The sequence below is a fragment of the Calypte anna genome, chromosome 1, assembly GCF_003957555.1.
Source record: "Calypte anna isolate BGI_N300 chromosome 1, bCalAnn1_v1.p, whole genome shotgun sequence".
NCBI lineage: Eukaryota > Metazoa > Chordata > Aves > Apodiformes > Trochilidae > Calypte > Calypte anna.
The window spans coordinates 72232554-72251387 of record NC_044244.1 but is presented as its reverse complement, the minus strand read 5'-3'; the positions used below and the strand labels follow the sequence as shown (position 1 = coordinate 72251387).

At 37.5% G+C, this 18834-nt stretch overlaps 1 protein-coding gene across 1 annotated transcript in view; it reads left to right on the top strand.

The window, feature by feature from the left end:
* EPHA6 (EPH receptor A6) overlaps nucleotides 1-18834 on the top strand; it is a 448506-nt gene that overhangs the window by 14156 nt on the left and 415516 nt on the right. The window lies entirely within an intron of this gene.

The following is an 18834-nucleotide window of genomic DNA, read 5'->3' as shown; positions in this document are numbered from 1 at the left end:
TAAAAAAATAGACTAATTCCTTCATAGAGTATGGGAGAAATGCCATGAGCTTGAGTCCATTGATTACATTTTTATTGCTCAAAACTGCTACAGTTCATAAAATTCAGTTTTACAGGCTATTAGCCCATAATGTGGGTTATGTCCTTTGGAGGCTTATGTTAAAGATAAATGCAGTAGTTCAGGAAGATCTATATGGTAGGTCTGTGAAGAGGGTTCAAGAATTATTCAAGTATTTGTTACTGTGTTCCAAAAGGAAATGGGCTGAAGGGGAGAAGTTCCCATTGGCCTCAAAGACAGCAAAGGAAAAAATGACAATTGATGTGTTTATCATTCAGTGGCCTAATTTCTTTGAGGTGAAGACAATTTTACTGTAATATAACTGGTTATTATGGCATTGACAGGTTTTTTTAGCTGTTTTTGACAGAAAAATAGAATTTGTGTTAGTGATACACTCTCAGACTGTTTACTCTGCAGTGGGTGGCTTTGTAACTGGAATTGGTGACTGTAACTGGAATACAGGATTGTGAAAGAGTTCTGTTACCATGAGCAACTGCCTCTTATGATGTTGTATAAAAATGTTACTAGTTTTCATCTAAATCTAGTTAAGTGATGTCACCTTGTTATCCCCCATTGAAAGTCTGTTCTGAACTTCAGTGATGGGGAACAAAATGCATTTATAAGCTGCATTTGTTAGTGGTCAGTGCTTATTAATTTATTCTTGTGCCAGCATTGTCCCCAAACTTCACAATATTTTTCCATCTTCAATTTTTACCCATCTAAACTATTGTAGGAGGAGTTATGTCTCTTCTTTTGGGTTTTCTGTTTTCACCAACCAAATGTTTTCACCTCCTCACTCCAGAGGTAACTGATCACTGGGACAGTTACAGTTGACTTTGCCTGTTCTTCATGACATTTTAATTAATCCTTTGTTGAACAAAGGTGACCATAGTCACATGCAGTATTATTGGTGAAATTTCACTGGTACTTTGTGCAACAGCAATACTTTTATTGGAAATATCTGGCACTTTCTGTTATGTTATTTGTCTCCTTCACTCCCATATCATTTAGTGGTCTTTGGTTGGCTTGTCAGCAGTTAATTTGTGTTCATAATATCCTCTGTGTTTGTTGCTATGCTCCCACATCATAAAAGATATGAAGAATCATTCTTTCTCTCCCCATAGCTCCCACTGTATTCCAGCCTTCAGCTGTATTCACAGTGCCTCCCAACTTTACCAGGAAAAGAATATCTCATTAGAATGAACCTACTTGTCCAAGAACATTACTTAAATGTTACAAGATCAGTGTCATGACTAACCTTTGAAGAATTGCACTACAAACTGCACAGTTAAATACTCTCTATCTCAAAAGTATGCCTTTTATGCACTTCCTCACTTATTTTACTATCTATTTAAAGCAGTTAAAACTTTTTACAGTTCGTTTTGGTTTCCTAACTCATATTTTTTCTTACATTTGTACAACAAAATGTACATGATAAGGTAGAATGTTCACTACCAATGTGGTGTTGACACACACAAAAAATAATTTAATGATATCTTAACTATAAAAACACAAATCAGATTTAGTTGTTTTTATGGATTCAAAACACTTTTCTGTTTGTGTAGTACTGAAGGAAGGCTGAAAAAGTACTGCATTCTCCAAGTCAAATTGAATGAAATTATCCTCAGATTCTGCTGTAATTTTACCTTAATGCATTATAATTCAAATGTCAGCTTTTTCTTCCATAATTTGATTCTGCTTGGCTATTAGGATCGCTCAGTGCTTACACTGTTTTATTGCTCTTAGATGAAATAAATTAAGCTGAATAGCAATATAAAAGATAATATTCATTGTTATAAATTTGGCATTTACACGAATGAAACATCTTAAATTCCCCCTTCATCTATTTTAAATTAAGTATGATATTTAAATCACTTGTTCTGATTGAGAGCAAGCACTGGAAATGAAGGGACTGTGGACAATCAAAAAAGCACACTGAGGTTCTGATCAAGGCATTCATTATTGTTGATGGAAAACAATGTTAAACAATAATTAATTGCATTTGCGTAGAGGGTAGAAACCTGCTATGAGTTAGTGTTATATTCATAGCCTGAGAATGATTTTGAACAGGTGGAAATGTGAGAGTAACAAGCCCAGAATTATGAATTGCTTGGGTATGGTGGTAGTTAACTGCTGTAAGAAAAGAGGTTGTAAATCACTATTTTAGGTTTGTGTAATAAATTTGTATGTAATTTTAGATATCAACTCAAATTATTGTTGCTTTTTTAACTAGGGATGTAAATGTATATTTAATTTTCATTTCCAATAATACTTTATGTATTTATAGAAAGCCACCATATCCTGGACTGCATTAAAAAAAATGTGGCCAGCAGGTCTGAGGGAGGTGATTCTGTCCCTCTGTTCTGCTCTGGTGAGACCCCACTTAGAGAACTGCATCCAAACACAAGAAAGACACAGACCTGTTAAGGTGGGTCCAGAGGGTGGCCACAAAGATGATCAGAGAGCTGGAGCAGCTCTCCTATGAAAACAGGCTGAGAGTTGGGGTTTTTTAGCCTGGAGAAGACAAAACACCAAGGAGATGTTATAGTGGCTGCCCAGTATTCAAAGGGAGCTTGTAAGAAAGACTGAGAAGGACTTTCTACCAGGTCCTGTAGTAACAGGACAAGGGACAATGGTTTAAAAAGAGGGTACATTTAGATTGGTATAAGAAAGAATTTTTTTACAATTACGGCAGTAGGATATGGGAACAGCTTGCCCAAGAAGTTGTGGACGTGCCATCATTGGCAGTGTTCTAGGCCAGACTGGACAGGGCATTAAGCAACCTGGTCTAGTTAAAGATGTCCCTTCCTATGGCAGAGGGATTGGACTAGATGATCTTTCAGATGTCTTCCAACTGAAACCATTCTGTAGTTCTCTGATTTACTGAATAGCCGTCACAGACAAACTGAGCATTGTCACTATATTCTCACTATATATTCTCACTATCTTCAGATAGGAGCAAAAAAACCCTTTTAAATTATTCCCTATTTTTCCTTTAATAGTGTAATTCATGTCCACAGTCATGCTATTTGTTCACTTCTCACAGTTTCTGGCTCAAGCATTTCAGACAGAACAGCAAAAGAGGAAAAAAAAAGTTTTGAAGAAAAATGTTGTAAAGTAAATTTTAATTCAAATATTACCGTTGTAATAATCACTGAAACAAAAAGGTTCCCAGATTCTGTACTAACAACATGGATGTAACACTGTACAGTCTATATTTGGCATTGCCTTCAAAGTCCCTTGGCAGTGCTCCAGCGATCCTCAGTGACATTCCCCTTGCATCACTGGGTTGTATAAGAGGCACTTCAGTCTCAAGTAGCCCTGTGAAGTGGTGCTTTGAACTAAATAAGTCACTGAGTGCTCCTGCATTTCCAGCAGTAGTGATGCAGTGCTCTACCAGCCAAGGTCATGCCCAATACATGATCATTTCAGGTCAGTGGAAGTCTCGAAAATGCTTTCACCTTCATGTGTGTTACACATGACAGCCTCCTGTTATGGAAGAGGCTATTTTCAGGCATAATAGAAGATACTGGTTTTGCTTTACTCTGTTTTAGAAGGGCATTTTTTGTTTAATTATTTTAAACAAAGTATTAGTACAATGGTGTTGGTTTGAACATTTCTTCTGTTTGCATTTAAAGAGCTGTGGACTAGAAAGTGATATATTGGAAGGTGTTCATTGCATCAGATCCAGATAGCCTCTTGCACTCTAGAAAATATGAAAAAAAATCTAAAGTAAGAGGGGAAAGCTGTCTTTTTACTTTTGAGGTGAATTCGGAAAAGAACAAAAAGTTTTCTTCAATTATAACATAATCATAAATAAAAATCAGGTAACTATACTTTTGAATGTGACACCAGTTATTTTACAGACCAGGCATGGCATCATACTACGTGAATGATGGAATTTTCAGCTGTATTTTATTCTCTTCAGTTATCTTTGAAAAATTAATCTTCATATGTGTGCCTAAAAAGTACATAATCCAAAACTCAGGGTCTGTATATAGTAGAGGTGGGTGTCCAGGCTTTTAGAGCAATTTGATCTTTGGTTAGATAGTAAAAACTTACTTCCTGTCAAGCAAATGACAGGATGCTGTATATTTATTTGTTGGTAACATTAGAAGTATTGGGCAGATGTTTGTTTTCTAATAACAATTGAGCCTTCATGCTGATGTTCTGCTGTAGGTAAAGAGACCAAGATTTTCAAAGCCAGCAGTTATTAGCATGTACTTTAGCTTGACAGCCTGACCTAGCACCTCTAAAATGTTCATGCTGTGAAAGCTTGGTGCTTGACACCATAAATTATAAATGAAGAGCCTAGAAAAACGTGACAGACTGGTTCAGTGAAAGAGAGAACTACAAAGCTGAAAAACATTAAACTGACTGACTGTGTAGATATTTAAGCAAAGGAGATAAGAAACACTTTATCAACAGGATTGTAAACCTGGGACATCTCTGGGAATAGTTGTCATGAGTGAAACAATGTTTCTTTCTAGTAAGTTGCATTTATTTTGGTATATTTTGGAGGCTCTGCACTAAAAAAAAGCAAACATTTATTAATAGCCGAGTGTTAACCTCGTGTTTCCAGAGTCACCTTTGTATTTCCCTGGAAGGTTTATTTTTCATATGAGTTGTGCTAAACTCCCTTTCTGTACATCATGGTCATTTTCAGACAACAGCAGCAAGGCCAACTTATCAAGCAATTCTGATGCCATTGGGAATCAGAGGACAAAATCTGATAATTTTGAGATCGTGGACACCTTTAAAAGTCATGACTGCTTCTGCTTTGATATGCCCATATCTTCTGGCTCTACTGACAACTTGGCTTTACTGTTGCCAGCTAAAATCATGACTAACCACAGCAACTTGAACAAGCAGGAAAAAATACAAATGTAAGCTCGATAGCCCTCTGCTGGCCTTTTTTTTGTGTCACTTGCTATCTTAGGTCATTAGGGAGATCAGGGAGCGTGCCCTTTTGTTTGAGTACGAAATACTAACCATTCTGCTTAGTGGATGATAATAATAATGTTCCGTCACTTCTGGAGGCTCATTTACATGACTTGTGGATAAATTCTGGGAGGTAGGTCAGGCAGCAGCAACACAACAGATGAGGATTGAACAGCTATGCTTTTCCACCCTCTGTACCACTTTATACAGACAATTGTTAGCATTATTAGCTTGGGATAGGAGGCTAGTCAAGATGGGCCATATGAACTCTGTGCTCTCCATATCAGTTTTCTGCCTGCAAAACAGGAATGAAGCATTTTATGATGTAAAAATATGGAATGAGTATAGGCAACCTCTTATTTAGCTGCCTAGAGTTAAGAAGTTACACTCAACTACAGACGTAGTAGAAGACAGAGAGTAGCAAAGTCTTTGGCTGCAGTAGACGAGTCTGTGCCAGCACAGAATTTCCTGCCTTCCTCTTTCATGCCTGGAACTTCCCCAGCTGCCATTCTCATGTCTGATTTACCTGACTGTCAGTTTCAGACTCCAAATTCTTGCCCTCAGCCTGTCTGAAGCACCATTCCCTGCAGCTCTGACTGCACCTGTGAGAACATAGACCCTGCAAGGGCCCTGCCAAAGAAACGAAATCATCCCTTGCCTCAGTTCTTCAGCTAGAGATCCTCAAACAGCTCTTCATGGTGCTGTGCTGCCAGTGAAGCACAAACTCTCTTTAGTTACTTCACTCAGCCTTGCACCTCATAGCATCTGTCTGTTCTGTTCCTCAGTCACTAAACAGCTAATTTTTCATTAGGTTAGTAAGTAACTACTTCTGTAAGCAGTGGCCATCTGTCTTCCCAGTCTCCATTTGTCACTATATCAGCTGTTCTCTATAAAACTTCTTTCTGTTAAAGGACTGTTGTGGAAAAGGCTGTATTGACTCTTGTTCTCACTTCACTTGAAAGGAAACTACTGTGTTGAAAGGTACGTCTGTATCAACAGCCCCAGTTACATATGGGGTGAAAGACACAAACCTTTGTAATACCTTTCCATGCTTTACTAATAGAGAGGCCAGGTCTTTGGATCAGTGTCGTGCAAGAATGAATGGGTGCCAAGGTTGGGTTTGATTATCCCCATGACTCCTGTGGGAAGTTTCTACCCCTCTTGAAGAGGAAATCACAAGAAATATGGAGTATAGGAACAGTAACTCTAGAATTACCAACTTTGTACTTAGTCTGACTGTTATGTACAGGTATTATTATACTTTTCCAAAACCTTTTGTATGTCTTTTTCCCTCCTGGATATAGTCACATAATTTTTTTGTTCTTTTTATCACCACTTGAAAAAAAAAGTATCGTATCGTAAAAGATATAAAAAAAAAGTGCTTGAAAGAATGCAGAACACAAAAGGTTAGCAGAAAAGTGGATAATATTAAATCTAGCAGCTAGCATCCTGGCAAACCAAGTCCCAGTCTAATAGGATTGACTTCAATGCATGAGTCATTTGTACTTTACCACTTCAACAAAAGAGAAATCCATTTGTCTGAATTTCACTTGTTTCTAATTTCCCTGATGAAGATATACTCGGATTAATAAACACAGCTGACAAAACAGTCAGGTATTCATGTTCATTTAGAAAAATCCGCCCAATGATATACTGTTGACATGAGCATTATGGTGAATTGAATATCAATTCGCTTTTTCAAGTCAAAATTAAAATGATTACATGGGGCAGCTGGGCTCCTATCAAAATTTTACTACGCCTATTTTTATCAGGGTTATCTCTTCACCTCCTTTTATCTCACACATGAAACCAAAAGGAAGATAATACAGCTACATGATGTAAACTAGCTCTGGTGTTATTTTCTGGACCTAGGAGAAGCATTAATTTATCTCACTTCACTTTAACAGCAATCCCTGTTGAAAGGGAGTATCTTGAAAATGAAAGCTGAGTCAGTTGTTAGGAACACATTTTTCCTGGGTACCTAAACCCACTCTTTCCCTATTTCACTCACTGTGAGGAGTCCATTAGAGTGCGTCTGCCTACCAGGACTTACCCTTCAGCTTTGTGCTTGCTTCATATCCCGCAGAACTGATGTTGCAGCACTCAGCTCCTTCTGATGCATTACAAGTGTAGAAATTAATTCTTTCTCACTGATCTGTGAATTTGAAAACCTCTAGCTGTCTTACTTCCCTGTTTGGAGGAGCAGTGGTCAACAAAATCACTTCGAAATCACTTTGACACTGCTCTTGGGGAAAAAAATCCTTGTTACAGGCTAGGAGGGGTAGGATATTACCTACTCAGTCTCTGTCCCACAGTTACTTGAGGAAAACTGGAGGGGTTAATCTGTTTCCTTGTAGATGCTTTCTTTTTACCTTACCTTTTTACTTGGTAATTTTTTTTCTCATTCTTGTGAATAGGACTCATGTTGGAGAAGTGGGCACTTATGTTAGGCCTCAGAATAGATCGTATTTTCAGTTGTCCTAGGCCAAAACAACTTGCAAAGTGTCAGAATACATGGTTAATATCTAACTGTGTGCAATTTGGGATTGTAACTATTCTAGAAAACTTTCAGTGCAGAAACTGTCATGGATTTTTGCAGTGACAGACACATCTTCTACATGCTTGGTTTGTTTGGTGCCACTACATGTACTGGGGTGATTCCCAAGGGTCTGCTTTTATTAATGAAATGCAACATGGAACCTGTCTTCCTAGGACAGGTCATATCTTTTGTTGACCCATGTTATGTGCCTGTGATTGGTAAACAGTTTAATTTGTCTTCTTTCTTTGGAATACTTGTCCGCATTATGAAAAGGGATTAAAGTTCTGTGATAAGGAAGTGTTTTGATATTGAAAAAGAAGAAGTCAATCTGTTATCCTAACAGAATAATTAAATTAAAGTATTCTGTCCTTTGTAAGTTGCTTTACAGAGACATTCACCATCACAGTACACTGTATATTTGGTGGGGTTGGTCTCTTTTCCCAGGCAACTCTCAGCAAGACAAGAGGGCACGGTCTTAAGTTGTGCCAGGGGAGGTTTAGGTTGGATATTAGAAAGAATTTCTTTATGGAGAGGGTGATCAAGCATTGGAATGGGCTGCCCAGGGAAGTAGTGGATTCTCCATCCCTGGAGATATTTAAAAAGAGACTGGATGTGGCACTCAGTGCCATGGTCTGGTAACTGCAGCAGTAGTGGTTCAAGGGTTGGACTTGATGATCTCTGAGGTCCCTTCCAACCCAGCCAATTCTATGATTCTATATGTATGTGCAGAAAAAACATTAAAGCATGGGCTATTGTATCAGTGGGTAGGTAAGACAATTGGCAGTTCGTGACAAGGAGTTCCTGCTGTAGATTGCCATGCAGGGAGTCTTTTACCAGGTCTGTTATAAAACAGCAGAGAAGGTCATTTTTCCTTCCTTCACTCACAAGATTGTTTTTGCTTTTTGTTTTGTTGTGGTTTTTTGTTTTTTTTTTATAAGAAGTTTCTTTCTACAGAAATCTGCTACCAAGATTTCATACCTTGGCTTCAATAATCGTAAAGGCTAACAACAGTTGGCCAAATAGTCTTCATCTTAATTGTACTGAGAGTACTTCAGGAGATAACTATGTGGCATGATGACTGCACACAAAAATCCCTTCATTTAAACAAAAGCATTTAGGCATAATTGACCAATCTTCAGAATTGATCAGTTGTTTCTATTTTGTTTTTTTGTTTTTAAATTTTTTTGCTAAGAAGAATTTCAGCATTATTCTAGGTAATTCTAGTGCTACTAGAAAGAGGCTGCAAAAATAATGGAAAAAAAACCCCAGAACATAAAATTTTAGTCATTGTTTTTAAGTGCAAGGATTCTCATTTCCTGAAAAAGTCAGTCCATCTACCCTACTATGTCTTAGGCTCTAACATTTATCAAATAGATAGTTAAATTCGTCTAATAGTTCAGATATTTTCTGATCTTAAAAATTAAAAAATTGTATGTATTACTCTTGTCATATGTGGAATGAATTCTCCTGGGAGCTATTGGGAAAAGCTAGGACATTAACTGAGGGCAAGCTGTGCTTGGCAAAGATGATCAGCTTCTGTGATAAGTAATCTGCTGGGTTGTTGTGTGGCATTTCTACCTGCTTTTCTCCAAGGCACTCAGTATGGTCTCCCATAGCTTCCTCCTAGGGAAACTGAGGCATTACAGTATAGATAAGCAGCCTGTGCTGTAGGTGGGGAACTGGCTGACAGGCTGCTGCTCTTTTTCAAACTGGCAACTGGTCACTAGTGGGGTCCCCAAGGAATCAATATTGCTGTTTAGTGTCTTCTGAAGTGATCTGAATGATGGGATCAAGTGTACCCTGGTGATGTTTGCTGATGTTACCAAACTGAGTGGGGAATTAGACCCTTGGGAAGGGAAAGCCACCCTGCAGGAAGACCTGGATAGACTTTAAGAGTAGGCTAACAAAAACCTCATGAAGCTCAACAGAGAAAAATGTAAGGTCTTGCACCTGGGAAGACATAATACAGGAGTGCAGCATAGGCAGAGATCCACCTGGCTGGAGATCAGCTCTGTGGAAAGGACCTGAAGGCTCTGGTGGAGAAGCTCAATATGAGTGAACAGCAAAGAAAGCCAGCAGGATGATGGCTTGAATAAACAAAGGCATCACCAGCAAAGATTAAGAAGTCATTATTCCACTTTTCAATGCTTGTCAGGCCACATCTGGAATACTGTATTTAGTTGTGGTCCCCGTTATACAAAAGAGATGTGGATGGGCTGGAGAGGGTCCAGAGCAGGGCCATGGAAACCTTTAAATGACTGGGCAGCCTGCTGTACAAGAAAAGACTGAGAGAAGGGGATTTGTTCAGCCTTGAGAAAAGAAGGATTAAGGTGAGACCTCATCACCATGTCCAGTACTTAAAGGAGCATCTACAAAGAAAATAGAGACTCCCTTTTTACAGAAAGTTAATGGGAAAGAGGAGGAATAATGTGTATAAGTTATTTCTGGGAAGATTCCAGTTGATCACAAGAATAATTTTTTGATAAGAACAATCAGCCACTGGAATAATCTCAGGGAAATGCTGGATTATCCAATATTGGACAGTTTAAGTTTTGACTGGACAGGGTGCTGGGGCATCTTATCTAGAGTGTGCTTTTGACAAGAAAGTTTGATCCAAATGATCCCTTAAGGTCACATCCAACCTGGTATTCTATGATTCTATGATTTAAAATAGAAGGATGAAAAGATAGAGATTTGTTCAATAGACTGAATACAGTTATAAATTGTAAGTAGTAGTTGCTTATCAGAGCATTTTGACAAATGTTCAAAGTACACTGTGTGTGTTACAATAAAGTGGCATTAAGAAGGCAGTAAAAATGCTCTTGTTAAAATAAAAAATGTTTTTGGTTGGATACTTTAAAGTTAATTTAAAGCTTGACAACCTGTAGCCACAAACTTGTCACTTCTTTAAAATCCACTGCCCTTCTTTGTGAAAGGTAGGTGTTGAAATACTAAAAATAAGCCATAGTAAATATAATAGGCAACTAGCTGACTATATGTTCCAATTATGGTCTTTTTATTGTTGGAATCACACATAAGGACTGTTGTCCATTGCTTCCTGAAAGTGAAAGCCAAATGCTTTCTCCAGAAGGGCAGACTTTTATAACTGTTTATCAAAATTCACAGTGATAATTTCAGCAGTCATTTCTATACATAGAAAATTTAGACATGAAGTAGACTGTTTACAGAGTCTTAGAAGATGCTGGTAAAAGACAAATACCTGAATTCCTTGTTGCTGTAGAAGTCATAACATTAATTAGGCCTACCTGAGTGTCAAGTATTGCTGGGTTTAATTCAGATTTAACTATTTTTTCTTTTTTGGTAAAAATTATGAAGCTGATGAAACACAAAAGAGATGTTTTGTTTGGAAGCTGAGTATGTTTTCATCCTGCCATAGCTACATGCCTATCTAAATGGTTTGTGAAGCAAGTCGCTTCTTTCTTTCTTCCATCTTCATGAATTCTGAATGCTGAACAGTATATAGAGTTGAAAAAACAAATATTTGGCAATATGCTGCAAACTTTCTGTAAACAGAAATAACCTTGCAGATCTTATCTGTAGTAAGTATAATCATCAGCTTTGGTCTTAAATATGTCTTGTCTGCTTAATTGTTCAAATGAAATATAGTATCATTATGAGGGTCTGTTAGTTGCTACTTACATTTCAATGGCATCAGGGGGTTGACAGTATATGGAATAATGGTACTGAACATACAGCTGGAATCAACTGCCTCTTTCTCCATCAGATCTCTCAGTAGGTACAAGAACTACTCTTTCATTTTAAAAAATTGCATAAATTAAATCTCTCTGTGTGGTATCTTACTACTAAGCTAGCAAGATAGCGAGATCAAAGTAGAGCACTTGGTTTATTTATCTTGCATATTTACATGGTGCAATCTCATTAGAAGATGCATTCCATAATCCAAATTCAGAGAAGTCTTCCACCAAAAAAGCACAATAAAATAATAAATCAGAGCTTCATTTCACTTTTGCTATTTAACACTTAATTCAGTGAAGTTACTCTGATCTAACTGAGGGGTCTGCAATGATTGGCAATGCTAGTAATCTTGCAGCATGAGAATAAAAGGACTCATGTTGATTTTTCAGGTTAGAATGGAAGAAAAGCAAGATGAAAAAGTGTAATATAAAACTTAAGCTTTTTTGGCTTACATTCTGGTCAGAGATGGAGCAGGATTACGTTCTCAGGAGAACACATGTTTGCACATCATGTGTGTAAAGGATAATTAAATTGGCTCTGAAGTAGCAGGAGTACCATGAAAGTGTAGGAAAATATACATTGTAGCAAAGAGCATAAATTTTAATTTCACTTTGAAAATGGTTTTGCTAAGAAATAAGTAATAAGGGTTTTTAGTAAAAAAAGATAAGTGAAAAAGGTGAGTTGTGGCATTTTATGGAGAACTACTGTTTTAATCGTGTTAGCTCATCACCACAGGATTTGAAAGTGTATCTATCCAGGTAGTAGTAGGGAACAGTTAGACTGAAACAGATGACTGAATCAACTTAGAAAATAGGGTAAGTTATTCCATAAGCATCTGTATGTAATGTTTGGAAAGAGAAATGGTGCTGTGAGGGAATTACTTTTTGAAGAAGCTCACTGGAGACCTTGTATAGCTGGGAGTAAAACACCACCAAGTTAAACAGGCAGTTTTCCAACATAAAAAATACTGCACCCAGTCTAATAATGCTGCAGACTCTTAGGACTGGGAAGGTGAATTTATAATGAATGAGATCTTTTGATTTGTACATGAGAAATTATTCTGACCAGGTTCTCATTTATTCGGGGACAATTCCAATCATGTGTTTGTGTGAGTGTGCAAATATGAAAATGAAAAATGTGAAAGTTGAAATTCTTTTTTAAAAAATATTGATTGGGAAACTGTAGGCATTAGAAGCATTAGAAGCTAAGTGTGTTAGGTAAAAGCCCAAGTCTCACAACACTCAATGGGAATTTCTCTACTGTATTATGACCAAAAATGTTTGTGTGAATGACATTGAACTATTTTTAGAAAGATGCAGAAAATAAGGTGTTCAGAACTGAGAAAATCAGAAATTAATAATTTATTCATATAACATGAAAAACATGAAGTACTTCTCATATGGCGTAAATAGTTCTCTTCCAAGAGTCCTGAAAGAATTGGCTGAGATCTCTGGGCTACTGATGGTAAATTTAATGAGTTTAGGGACTCAGGGAATTCAAGAATATTGGAATAGTCTAGGTGTTAGAGTACTGGTCTGAAAAGAAAAGGTAAGCACCATTAACCATGTAACTAGATTTTTATAAAAATCACAGCATTGCAGAGGATTTGAGAAGTCATTTAGCTCCCCCTCTCTGCCCCAAGGCAACGTGAGATTATGCAGAAAGCAGGTCTGGCAGCATTTAAAGTGTCTTAAAAGTCTCCCACAGGGGAGGTTCCCCACCTTTCCAATTAGTCACAACTATCCCTCTTCTTTACAACTGTAGAGGTGGTAAGGATTTTCCTGAAGTCTAACATGGAGGTCTTTTTACTGCAATTTAAATCCCTTCTTCCTTTTTGACCATTAACAGAGAGCAGATGATGCTCTTCTTCCTTAGACAGCCATTTACACACTAGAAGATTATTAGTGGGCAGTTCTTCTAGTTTAACCTTCAAGGTAAATGTACTCAGACCTTCCAGAGCACAGCCCTTCCAGAGGTCTCATACTTCTGTTGCTCTCCCGTGGTGTCTTTGCAGATGATCCAAGGATGTTTTGGAGTAGGGCACTGAAAACCAGAGACAGCACTGCCACTAAAGGCTTACTGATGCTGAAGAGAGGGGAAGGATTAATTTACATATTTTGTAGGCTACAATCCTCTTTATCTCAGTCAAACAGCACTGTTTACGATATGGATTGCTATGATTCCTATGTACTTTCCTAGCAGGATTGCTATCTACACAGGTGCTCCTCATCCTCTTTTACTGCAGCTCATTAATCTTGCCTAAAACAGATAGCTGTTGCATGTAAAATAATGGAAATGCAGGACAAGAAATCAATTGATGTGTATATAATTAATGCCAGTTCAATTGTTTTATGGAAAACAGACCTGGTATAAAACCCCAAGCATTTAAATATTTTTCCCAGTTGATTACATGCTAATTGCCAAAGGTAACTTGCATATTGTGTATCACACCCTCCTTTCAGTCTTCCTCAATCAGACAAGTCACAGAGGTAATATTTTTAGATTTTGTTAAGCATGGCAAAATATCACAAAGTATTCTGGCAGTAGAAAGCTTGTAATTTTTTTTAGTAAATGTATTTTAAAAACCTGAGGTCTTAAGAAACCGTAGTTTTCAGTGACTGTTAAATCACAGAGATTTGAGATGTTCCTTACACAACATTCAAAATTCTAATCACTCAATATTTTTTCTTAGTAATGTAAAAATAAATAGAAAATCAATAGCTGACAAAAGAGTAATAAGTAAATAAAGAGGATGTGAAGACAGGGCACAGCCTTTACCACTTAGTAAAGGTCAGGCCTTAAAAGTTAAACTTATCATCATATAAACAAGCAAATCTTTGTACATTCAGGAACAAAAATGCAAGCCAAATTGAAAAATAATGATGAAAAGGAATGATTCTGTAAAGGAAGTGATCTTGATAGACTAATAACTCCAGGTGAGTTCAATGCTGAAATAAAAAATAAGCTAATGTGACCTTGGATATATAAACATGATCTAAAAGTAGGCAGGGTTCTTTATCTTAATGCATATTGTTAGAAGGAATGATTTCAGAACACTGCAAGTGATTCTATTTTTAAAAAAGAAAAAGACCTTAAAACCTGAAAAACAAAAGTGCAGACACTTCAAAAGAGAGCAATAACTCTTGAGGTCTGGAAGTTAGAAACTTTAAGAAGCTCTGTATGTTTGTCTTATAAACTGATTGTAGCCATTAAGTTCTCAAATTAAAAAAAATTGTGCCAGTTTTGCCTCTTTCTGGGTATCATCTGTAATGACGGCCTCCCCTTCTGAAAGTTACTGAGACTTTCCATCTTTTAATTGTGCATCTCTTAGCCAGTGCACTGGGTTCTGCATACAGCTTCTCAACGCATCGTGCATGTTCATGGGTGAAGCTACAGAGCAGACAGACAGACAGATGACAGGGTGAATGTGTAGCGAAATGAGGCAACCAGGTGCCACTAATTACCAAGTAGTGGGCATGAGCTTGTGTTAAGCCCACCTATGCCTGATTAGGGCAGGCCCCAACTGTGCATGAGCAGGATCGGGGGCCAATATGAGCACCGTGATAACCTGACTGCGCCCCCACGGCCTCAGCATTGCTCGGGTTTGCTGTATAAGTACCCCATGCTAACCGGCTGCACCACTCGAGCCTCACCCTAGTGGTAAAGAGCTCTGATGGCGCAACCAAGTCAGTGCGGTGCTGAGACAAAGCTCCAGGGGCGCAGTCAGGTTAGCACAGTGCTCATAGAAGCAGTAAAAGCAAAGCATGCCAAGGTTGTGAGTTCCATCATGAGCTGAGCTTGTGAGTTCAGGCCTCACCTTTTATTGGCCCCTGATCCTGCTCATGCGCAGTTAGGGCCCGCCCTAATCAGGCACAGGTGGGCTTAACACAAGCTCATGCCCACTGCCTGGCAATTAGTGGCATCTGGTTGCCTCATTTCACTACATGAATGTGCTGCCAGGCACAGCAGCAAATGCTCCTCACTCCCATCACAGGCACCTGATGAGTCTCTGCTGTCCAGCTGGTGTCAGCTGGGTAGGATTTGTTGGAGTAATCTGGTCTGTGTCTTGCCAAATTGCCTTCTTCTGAGTCTTGGCATTTTTTGGGGGGGGTATTTTTGTAATTGTATTTTTCTGCCATTTGCCAAGTTACTAATGTTGTCCTAAGAAATGAGTGTCTGTAACTCCATTTTGCTTGCAAGTCTTTGCCTTACCCACTATCAAGGTAACAGTGAAATGTATTAGTCCACAGTAAGCAACAGGTTAAACTGGGTGATTTGGTAGCCTATTCAGATGTCAGACAATGATTCTATGAAGTAAGTTGTCTGAAGCCCTTTATTAATTTAAAAATGCTTGATCAGACTGTCTAGAGATGTATAAAGAAAGGAGAAAAGAAAATGGTGAGATTAATATTTGAAAGGCTTTTTCTTTGGTTTTACAGACAAGATTGTAGGGTTCGTCTTCAGAACAGTATTTTGGAATTAAAATTAAAATTCCACACTGTCAGTCCTTGGAGCTCTGCTCATCATAATTTTAAATAAAACAGTTCCCTCAGGACTGGCAAAACCTCTGAAAAGATCAGTTTCAATGGTAAAGACTAATAATAGAAGGGTAAGATAAGTTTAAAAAAAAGGAAGCTGGATCTCAGTGTGGCATGGGTTACAATAATGTAATATCTAGTAAGGTATGTACTGGAAAATGAACCTAACACTTTTAAACGCTGAGTATCAACTGTACAGTTAACTAAAACAAAAGGTTTACAGCTGTATGTTTAGGTCTCTATATTATTGTTGGACAAGTGACATCATCCCTTCCTCAGTTATTTAAGGAAGGACGTGCAAGTGCCAAGTTCTTTTTATCCAAAGAAATTTTAAAAGAATCTTTGAGTTAATTTTGAATTGTAACATCACTGTGTAGTGGCAGACCTGCACTCCTGTTCAGTCTGCAGGTTTTACACTCTACATCACCTCAGAAAATGGGCAACTACAAGGAAAGAAGGAGAGGCTGGATAGCAGCATCTCTATAACACTGCTGTAGTTGCAGCCAATTTATTTATAGCTTTTTTTTTTTTTTTTCATAAATATTAACTGCGTTAGTTCCAGACACACACTTTGGCTTATCCTGGCAGTTAATGTCTTGTCCATAATGACCGCTTTCCATGCTCTCATTTAAGAGGAATGGGGCTTTTTATGGCATATAAAGGATATAAATAAGTAAACATAGGGACAAGGGTCACCAAATATAGCTTCCTGGTTCCATTAGCTTTTAGGGAATTTTCTTTCTTTTAAGCAACCTATATGTAGTGTCTACCATCTCTTCTTAGTTCCTTTAAACATCAATTTCCAGTTCTTTTGAAGCTTTCACTATTCTGCAGTGAGAGACAAAGGATTCATTCCTGTTTGTAGATCAGATGTATGGGGGTGTTCTTAGTCTGGATTTTTTTGGCAGAGTGAATTTCCTGCCAAGCAAGTTGGAAGCTGCTTGGCAGCACAAATTTGTCTGCCATCAGGTCTGTGCTTCTGGGGCTCAACTGTTTCTTAATTATCTCATTTAAAGATAGCTTGGGTATCCTTGTCCCACACTGAAGTGTATCAAGTAGATATCTCCAAATCACTGAAGTGTGTGAGGATTTGGTTACTGTATCTGTGTCCTCATTTGTATAGCCAGCTCTCTGATTTCACTGCTTACTGGGGTTTGTATTTCTTTGCCATAAACATAACTTTTACTACATCTGCCAGTATTTGCACAGTTTTGTTTGATAATAATTTTATGTCATGTAATTAAGTCCTGTGGGAAAGACAGGATTTTGATTTTTATGATTTTAATTTGTGACCCTGACGATGACAGCATTCAAATTGTGATTAGTAGTTGCTTGGTTGTCTGAATTCTATAGTTTGAAATTATAAGATTTGGTGGATATATGTGTTTTGGTATACAAAACATATAAAAATTTATTTTAACAAATTGCAATTATTTTATGGGGAATCACGTAGTAAATATGTATAAGAAATATTATTAGACCATGGTTCAATTCAATTTAAACTTAGCATACTTCCAGCAATTAATTTACTCAGGTATTAATTTTTTTTTTAATGTATAGCTTTGAGTTTTCAAGTAGTACTTGATTAATTCAGACAAAGAATTAATTAATTCAGGTTCCACTGAAGAAATCAATCTGTTTTCCTTCCTGTATTGTAGGACTTATTCCTTAGATGTATTAATGTTTATACCTGAATGATGTTTAGTAAATCATGGTCCTGCTACCACAAACATTGTAAAACTGAAATAGCACTTCAAGCCCTAATGCTGAATGTAGAAACAGTTAATTTCTGCCTGTAGATCCATAGGTTAAGCAGTAATATATAGTGTCTTTCATCTGATGATTCAATTCTGTCTTAAAGAACTGAAGTATCATCAGAGTAGGACTTGATAAGTCACAAGATATCACCTCACCTGAAAATCAAGTATATTTACAAATATTCCATAATTGCTGGGTGGAGGGAGGAGGGGAAGAGAGATGGAGAGAATAAAACAAACTCCTAACATGACCTGAAGCCAAGAGCCAGTTGAGCATTTGATCTTCACTATGAAAAGGAAATGTCTCAACCCAGTGGGTTAATGTTTTTGGAGGTGACAGATCCCCAGTACATTATAACTTGATACAGGAAACTGCTGCAGCAGAGGCCAGATGTGAAAGGAACTTTTCTGACTCTTCAGCAAGAGTATGGTAACCTGATGCAAATAGAAAATCCTATGGCAGCTGTAAATCACAGCTTTGTAGGTCAACAGAAGGTATCAATAGTGTCAGTGGGGACAGCAATTCCACGTTTTTGGAAGTAACATAAGGCATGTAAAAATTTCTTGATTTATCTACCAGTTATTCATAAAGCTTCATAAATTGATGAAGTGGTGAAGAAGTGAGTAGAATTCTCCTTATTACTGAATATCCTTTTAAAAATTTCTTGAGTTTCTTCAAGTAAATCATTAAAATTTTATTTGTTTTAATGTTACCTGACTGGGGATTTGCTGATAAGACTATTTCAGTCTCAGGTTAAAAGTCAACATGCATTCAAAGACACAGGAACTCTAATTGTCACTAATACAAAAAACAAAGGACAATGCAAGATCAAGTTTCCTTTAAAAAGCTGGCGAGTTCAGTTTCAGTGCCAGTGAGCCTTTTCCATAAGGCAAAAAGTCTTGGCCTGGCTTCTGCTGCTGCTCTACTGCTTTATAGAAAGACATTATAGGTGGGTGTATGCTGATTGTTCGGACAGATAAGAGGTGCAAAATGCTCAACAGCATGAAGCCCCCAGATGTAGGGATAGTGGTGTGATGTTCCAAACTAATAGCTTAATTTTCCTCTGTCATTCAGTCACCCAAAGAAGTTGAATTTGTGGGCTGTAAGGATGAGCTGAACATTCAAAACACACTAACCTGAGAATTAAAATGAACTGCCCTATACAATGCTTAATCTTATATTTAATTTTTAATTTACATTTCTGAAATTACAGGGTCAGATTCAACAATTCCATTAGAGGGCAGTAGTCCATATAGGTACAATGTCTCATGTACTAAATATTTA